The sequence below is a fragment of the Mus caroli genome, chromosome 12, assembly GCF_900094665.2.
Source record: "Mus caroli chromosome 12, CAROLI_EIJ_v1.1, whole genome shotgun sequence".
Classification (NCBI taxonomy): Eukaryota; Metazoa; Chordata; class Mammalia; order Rodentia; family Muridae; genus Mus; species Mus caroli.
In genome coordinates this window covers 51,019,830-51,027,317 of record NC_034581.1, presented here as the reverse complement: position 1 = coordinate 51,027,317, position 7,488 = coordinate 51,019,830, and positions in this window count along the sequence as shown.

Genomic DNA, 7,488 nt, shown 5'->3' with positions numbered 1-7,488 from the left:
CAAGTGTCAGAACTAGGATTCACATGACTTTTTTTTGATAAGGTCTCAGGCTGACCTCAAACTCAAGGTGGTTCCAACTTCTAGGAATATGGTGCGCACCGCCATACCTGCTTCATGGGCTATTTCCCCACTGGGGTGGGGGGAGCACTAGCTCCCAAACTTTGTGCAAGAAAACCTGAAACTGGAGGTTTTCACAAATGAAAAGTCAGTTGAGCATCCTTAGCTCTACCTGAGAAGCTTGAGCTGAAGAAACTGCCTACTTCACAGTGACCATGAAATATACTGCATAGGAAAGCAGGATTCCCCACTTCACAGTGACCGTAAAATATGTACACTGAGCCAGGCGTGGTGGCACATGCCTTTAATCACAGCCCTTGGGAGGCAGAGGCAGGCGGATCTCTGAGTTCGAGGCCAGCCTGGTCTACAGAGTGAGTTCCAGAACAGCCAGGGCTACACAGAGAAACCTTGTCTCAAAAAAAAACAAAAACAAAAACAAAACAAAACAAAACAAAACAAAACAAAACAAAACAAAACAAAAAAAAAGAGGAGGAGGAGGAGGGGGAGGAGGAGGAGGAGAAGGAGAAGACAAGGTCCCAGACAAGATCATCACATGGTTTGTGGCAGGAAGGACTTGGTTTCAGGGACCATAGGCTGCAGGTCCCTGGGGTTGTCCCTGACAGAGCCTGTCTAGAAGCAGGCCGGGAGGCTAGTTTGGCCCATGTATCATATCTAATTTGCATCTACAAAGATCCAAATTCCCACCCTGCTGGAAGCAGCCAGGACTCAATGCTGCTACACTACACCTGGTCTCAGAGATGGTTTCCTCAATGAGAGAGGAAGGGCCTCAGCTCTCTGTCCTGGAGAGACTCAGCCTGTCTTGCCTTGACCATCACTAAAACTAAAGTTATGCTTGCTGGTGATCAGTGTGAAATGGCTTCTTTCTTTCTTTCTTTCTTTCTTTCTTTCTTTCTTTCTGTCTGTCTGTCTGTCTGTCTGTCTGTCTTTTTCTCTTTCTCTCTCTTTTTCTTCTTCTTCCTCTCCTCTTCTTCCTCCTCCTCCTCCTTCTTCTAGATTATTTAATTTTATTTTCTGAGTATGTGTTTTGTCTAGATGTGTGTATATGCACCATGTGTGCCTGGTGCCCTTGGAAGTCAGAAGAAGGCATTAGATCTCCTAATTGGATTTTCAGATGACTGTGAGCCATAATGTGGTGCTGGGACACAAACATGTTTCCTAAACTGAGGAGAGATGGAATCCCACGGCCTCTGATCAGCCTCTTCCCTGGCTCCCTCTGCTTGTTTCTTTTTTAATTTTTATTTTTACACAGTCTCACATGGCCCAGGCTGGCCTCAGACTTCTTATATAGCTGAAGATGCCCTTGAACTCCTGATCCTCCTGTGTCTGCTGCTCAAGTAGGTATATGCCATCATGCCCAGCCCCTGGCCACTTTTTCTAGAAAAAGTGCATTTTCTAGAGTTGTTCCTAACAGAGAGGGTACAGAGAAGCAAGCAGCCTCCTTAGGTCACCCAGCAGTGGAAGGACTCTATGGCTTTTCTCTTTGGACAAGCAGACTACTTTCTTTAGAGGGGGGTAAACTTGCCTGTCCCATTCTGTTTGTTCACAGCTCTTGCCACTTCAGAAATAACAACACAGGTTGGGGTGGGTGTCAGGTGTGTGTGCAAATATACACGTGCAGGCAATGGGCTCATACATATAAGAACAAATTCATCTGAAAAGTTTTTTTGCTTAACGCTGATATTAAAAGAGAAACTCTCTTCTTCCCTCTTGTTGAAGACTCGCATGAACTCCCAGAAACAAGTGCCAGCTAAGCCTCCAGAGGCTGCCTGGTTGTGCTGTGGTGGTAGCTGTGGACTAGATACCTAAATCCAGTCAGGAACTGCTCCAGGCTTCTGTCCCTGGAAAACCCCTGTGAGGGTGATTGAGCCCTCTGAGGCTGTCAGCAGGGCCTCCCCGCAGAGCACTGGTTCTCTGCCCAGGCAAACCAGGTCTTTCCTGTTCTTCTGCTGTTTTGTTGTCATCCTCATTCCAGTCCCAGCAAGGGCTAATCACTGCAGCACTGTCTGTGCAGAAGCTGCGGAACCTGGTTAACTGGGCTTTGCGGATACCCTCATGCAAGAAGGTCAGACAGGATGCCCCTACTCCACTGTTTTCTTGTGACAGTCACTCAAAAGAAACATCAACAGGCACACCCAACTCAAGCAGCACCACTTCCCACCCGAGAGAGCCAGCCATTTCCATCTTCTAAGTCAGAATTCTCTGTGCTCTTCCTTTTGCAATCCTCTGGGCCTGGGAAAGACCTCTCATAGACAGAGGACTGTAGATAGACATGGTGGATCTGCCTCAAACCATTGAAAGGGGAGCCCTAAGATGAGCTTGCCGTGTTCATCATTGGCAAACATTCGCATGTTTTATTCCTTCCATGAGCTGTGGAGTCAAGGGTGCGATTAGCAGAGACACAGTCAACATGAATCTAACACACAACAAGGTCACTTTGCAGAAACCCGACCTCAGTACACTATAAGGTAGCTGCACACTGGCCCAAAGGGTGTTGAAGCGGAATGGGTCCCTAGTAGACTTGAGGGTAAGCGATCAATCAAGTCTCCTGCAGATGTTCCTTCCTAATCCTCAGGAAACGGACTCGGGAGCACTCTCAAAACACGCATGCGCAGAGCAGCAGTATGGGGGGGGAGGGGGAATTCTGGCCTGATGTGCTATCTTTGGTGGTGGTGGAGGTGGGGTTGGGGGTGTAGGGCTGACTTATACACTTTGAAAACAACCCCCGAAGGGACTGGAGAGATGGCCCCGCAGTTAAGAGCCAATATTGTTCTTTCAGAGAACCCATGTTTGGTTCCCAGCCTAACAACCATCTGTAACTCCAACTCCTGAAGATGCGGTGACCTCTTCCGGCCTCCTCGGGTACTGCACACATGTGGTGCACAAACAAACATGCATGCCAATAAAACAAACACATCTTTAAAATCAATAAGTAATTTAAAAAGACCCTCTAGACGTTTCGTGTGAGACACTGAGAACCCCTGAGTTTAAACTGAGCACAATTCAGTTGAAAGTCTTCACTGATCAGCCTCATAAGACACAGCATAGAAAAGAGGTATTACAGAACATTCGAGACCAGTTCTGTGAGCTTTCTTCTTTTCTTCCTTGAGAAAAGGAGTCTGTGGGAAGAAGCTCTATCTGAGACAGAACCAAACACAGTACACATCGAGGAATGAAGAAGGAATGGTGATGTCACCTTGTGTCTGTCTCCAGATAAGACAAGGTTGGAGTAATGGCGGGCTGGAGCTGAAGCCATTCTAACCTGCAGGCAGTGACTGACTATTTGTGGAGCTCACCGGTAAAGGAAACTGAGGCATCAGGACCCCGAGGCTGTGTACTTCCTGGCGGTGCATGCGCTCTGCATAGTGGGAAATGGATGCCCCGGGAACTTGGAGAACACTCCGTGAATGTGCTCAGTGTGACACCTCCTGGCTCAGGGCAGTGACCTAAAAGCAGAGTCATTCAAGGACAGGTCGTGAACAGCATGGTAAGGCAGTCTCTAGGCTGTGCTCCTTACAGGATGTGGGAACACTGAAGAAATGACCCACATACGCCACCCCACCCCCCCGTTTTTGTTTTTGTTTTTGTTTTCTTTTTCTTTTTCTGTATTTTACCAGGGAATTTTTTGCTTATTTGCTCACAAAACGAAGTTTATGCCTTCTTTTTCTTTGATGGTAGACAGCCAGCACCTTCATCCAGTGAGCCATCTGCTGATCCTTTCTGCTTCCCAGAGTTTGAAGGTAAGGCCCCAATTGCCTAACACACTGTACACATCAGACACAGTACACATCGAGGAATGAAGAAGCTGAGCTGCCCTGAGGGTGTCCTTTTGGAGGGCGGGCTTCCACAGTGTTGGAAGGTGACATGCAAGCTGCCCAGGGAGAAAGGACCATAGCCCTGCCCAGCTGTGAAGCCCGTAAATGACAGACTGGATGGGCAAGCTATTCACAGTGGGGCAAAGTGGCATTTTTTTAAAAAAAGATTTATTTATTTCTATGTGTATTTGTTTCTAAGTTTTGCTTGCATGTTTGTGCTCAATATGTATGCACAGAATTGGAAAATGGCATCAGACCCCCTGGAACTGGAGTTATAAGTAGCTGGGAATCCAGGTCCTCTGGAAGGTTTGCCCATTGTTCTTAACTGCTGAGCCATCTCTCCAACCCCAATAGTGGAAAGATGGCATTCTATATTTATATATTTATAATCATGGCATCTTGTCTTGGGGATAACCAACTTGGACGTACGGCCCACTTAACAGGAGGGAATTTATACTGTAAACCCAGCTAACTAACTACCCATGGCTGGTACCTGGCACTGTAAACCCAGCTAACTACCCATGGGTGGTGAGCTCATTGACCCTAGAGGAGGACCACTTTCCTAAACTAGTATACTTTCTGACTGTATTCTAACTATCTGTCCTTATGCCCAGAGACACATGGAGCTGCCATCGCCCAAGAAGGTTCTATTGCAACAGATGGAGACTATTAGAGACCCTAACTGACACATCTGTAATACAAGCTCACACATAAAGCTCAGAGAAAATTACAGAAGAGGGGCAGAACTACCGAGGAGCACAATCCACCTGACCCCAGCTCTCTCTCTGTCTGTCTGTCTATCTTTTCTTCATTCCTTCACTTTCCCAGGTGGATCCACCCCTAGAGCCATGGAAGGACTCAGGACCATTTGATTCCCAACATTACAATAATTTCAGACCTACAGAGAACCTGCCCATATTGTACTTAGAGTCCCGGCATCAGCATCAGCTTACACACCGTTTTTGTTATTATCCGTCCCTCCCATTGTTATAGGCACAGTTGGCACAGTCATAAGCTGATGTTAGTGTTCTCCTCAACCCCCATGTTGGAGATGAACTTTGTGCATGTTGGAAGAACAAGCCAGAGCTTCATTCAAGCACTGCAAGTGGTGTGTCTGTGTGTGTGTGTGTGTGTGTGTGTGTGTGTGTAGAGAGAGAGAGAGACAGAGAGAGAGGAAGAGGGGAGATGGAGAGGGGGAGGGAGAGTTGAGAGATTTATAGCACCCCTGGTACTCACTTTTCTGTTGAAGAACTATTTGTGTAGGCAGCTCTAAATGGGATGCCCATCAAATCCCTCCCATCAGAGATCAGGAAACCCTGTGGAAGAAGAAGCAGGAATAAGAGCCAGAGAGGACAGAGGACCCCAGAACAAAGCCCTCTAATCAACTGAGCAAAGCTCATATGAACTCACAGGAACTGAGGCAGCAGGCCCAGGCCTGCATGGGCTGCACCAGGTCCTCTGCGTATTTATGGTGGCTCCCAGTGTAGGGTTCTTATGAGATTCCTGAATGAGTGAATGAGTGGGTCTCTGGGTCTTGTGTCCTCTCTTGGTCTCTTTTCTTTCCCAACTTGGTTTGTCCTGTCCAACTTCAATGCAATGGTCTTTGTTTTATCTTGTTGTATTTATTTATTTATTTTATTTTATTTTATTTTATTTTATTTTATTTTATTTTTTTTGGTTTTTCGAGACTAGGGTTTCTCTGTATAGCCCTGGCTGTCCTGGAACTCACTTTGTAGACCAGGCTGGCCTCGAACTCAGAAATCCGCCTGCCTCTGCCTCCCAAGTGCTGGGATTACAGGCATGCGCCACCACGCCCGGCTGTTTTTTTTGGTTTTTTGTTATCTTTTAGAAACCTCTTTTCTGATGAGAGACAGAAGGGAGTGGATCTGGATGGGAAGGGAGGTGGGGAGGAACCAGGAGGAAGGGGGGGGACACTATAATCAGAATGAGTTGTATGAGAACAGAATCTATTTTTAGTAAAAGGGGAAATTTTGTGTGGAGGGGCAAATGTGTGCCAAAGTGTGTGTGACAATCGGAGGACAGTTACCTCGTGGAAGCTGGTTCTCCCCTTTCACCGTGCGGGTTCCAGGGTCAAATCAGGTTGTCAGGACTGTGGACAAGCAGCCTTACCTGCATAGCTACCTCTCTGGCCATTATTGATTATTGCTGTTACTATTATTATTATGGTTTAATTATGCACAGTCTCACTACACAGCCTGTGATGGCCTGAAACTCAATATGTAGGCCAGGCTGGTCTCAAACTCAGCATCCTCCTGCCTTAGCCTGTGGAGTGCTGGGATTACAGGCATGTGCCACCTCACCCAGCTTCTGTGGGGCTTGACAAATGCATAAGTCACTTATCCTCCATTACAGTATCAGGCAACAGTTTTACCCCCATCAACTTGTGTTTAGCCCATTTACTGCTTCCAACCACCTACTACAAACCCCCTAATGCCGTTGATTCTTTCTCCATAGATTTTTTTCTTTTGTCAGAGTACCATATGGTTGGAGGCACACAGTTGGTAACCTTTCAAGCTGGTTTTCCATGTGTATTTAAGGTTGCTCTATGTCTTTTCGAGGCCTGGCAGCTCATTTCATTTTAGTGTTCAGTAATATTCCATCGTGTGGATGTTCTAGCTTGCTATTTATCCACTTGTTGAGAGCAGCGTTCTTCCTTCCAGTTCGGCACAGTTATTATATAAGGCTACTATTGCAGATGTTCGTGTGACATAAGCTGAGTAGTGCAGCATGGTTGTGCTCTACTCTGTAAAGCACTGCCAAATTATCTCCCTACTCCCACAAGTTTCTGGTGTTCTATATCCTCAGCAGAATTTTGTATAAGTTAAAAAAAAATTCTAGTCATTTTTAATAGATTAGCATAATTTCATTGTTGATTTAATTGGATGACATAATATTAAATCTTGTTTCATATATGTTTGCCAACGGTTTATCGTTTTTTATTAGATTTATTCATTTTATTTTAGGTGTGTGTGTTTGCCTGCATATGTGTATGTGCTGCAGGCCAGAGAACGTCAGAAGAGGGTGTGGGTGGTGAGAAGTAAGTACTCACCTCTGGAAGAGAGCATCCCGTGCTTTTCACCTCCAGGCCACCTCTCCAGTCCCCAGCTGACAACTGTTTTACTTTGGTGAGATGTCTGCTTAGATCCTTTGCTAATTTTTAAATTGGATTCTATTCTTGAGTTTTAGGGATTCTTTCTTTTGGGAGGGTATTGGGTCTTATGTATCCCAAGGTGGCCACTAACTCGCTATATGACAGGGATGTCCTTGAACTTCTGATCCTCCAGGGTGCTGGGGTTGCCAAGTGTGTACCACTATGCCAGCTTTACGCAGTGCTGTGCTAGAGATCAAACCTAGGGCTTCATGCACTGGCAAGCATTCTACCAACTGGCCATAGAGCCAGCCTGGATTTTAGGTCTCCTTCATGTCTTCTACATAATATCTATTAGTGTGGTTGTTTTACAAATATATCTCCCTGTTCTATAGTTGATCATTTCATTTTCATTTCTTTTTCTTTTTTTTTCTTTTTGTTATTTTGTTATTGTTGTTGTTGTTTTGGTGTTTGTTTGTTTGTTTGTTT